Below are 1,046 nucleotides of genomic sequence, written 5' to 3'. Positions count from 1 at the left end.
TCGGTATTCCGTCGGTAAATACCGACGGAATATCGACGAACCCCTCAAATTCTAGGGGTTCATCGGTATTCCGTCGGTATTTACCGACGCATTTCCGACGAACCCCTCAAATTCTAGGGGTTCGTCGGAAATGTGTCGGTATATACCGACGGAATACCGACGGACACTATCAATTTAGAGTTTCGGTTTTTTACAGGTTTGAGTTTTTTTACAGTTGTATTAAATATCATATATAACATCAGACAACAAATCTACCCATTGTATTCTCACAGTTTTAAAACTTTGAACATGACATATATATAATCATTGAATCAAAACCGTATATAATCAATCAATCAAAACCGTTCGAACAACATCATACACTTTTAAGTTGGCTTGTGCCAGTTCTCAGAAGTTGTAGCACTCAAATATATTTAGAACATTTTTTGAGAATGTTTTATGATTATATAACATAATGTATCGGTTTTAGAAAGTCGTATAACAAATTTAAATAATTTAGACACCCTGTGTAAACTCTAAACCGTAATCCGTCGGTATGTCGTCGGAATATTCCGACAAATAACCGACGGAATTAACTATACCGACGAAGAATATACGGATAAGGTCGTCGATATTTAGAAAATTACCCGAGTCAAGCTGTACCGCGCAAAATTTCAGCAAACCGCCAATATTAAAAAACCAACGGATTTCCGACGGGTAGATAAAATACCGACGGAAAAAACCCGTCGGTAATCCGTCAGTTTGTTAAATGAATACATAAGAGAAAATCTCTTCTTTTTTCCTCATTTCTTCCCCTTTTTCTCTCTCTCTCTCCGCCCAACCTCTCCTCCTCCCTTGCGATTTTCGGCGATTCCCTCCTCCTCCCTCGCGATTTCCGGCGAAATCCCCCAAATTCGACCTCCTCTTTCACCCAGTCATGTAAGATTTTCAATTCTTTTAACTTTGCTCATGGGATTTCAATGGTTACAATGTTAGTTTTAGGGTTTATGTGATTTTGAGATTGATTAGGGATTTGGAAGTTAGTTTAGGGCCGGGATTGAAGTTTT

The sequence above is a fragment of the Brassica oleracea genome, chromosome C7 (assembly GCF_000695525.1).
Source record: "Brassica oleracea var. oleracea cultivar TO1000 chromosome C7, BOL, whole genome shotgun sequence".
In the NCBI taxonomy this organism is placed as follows: domain Eukaryota; kingdom Viridiplantae; phylum Streptophyta; class Magnoliopsida; order Brassicales; family Brassicaceae; genus Brassica; species Brassica oleracea.
Note: the sequence above shows the minus strand (reverse complement) of the source record.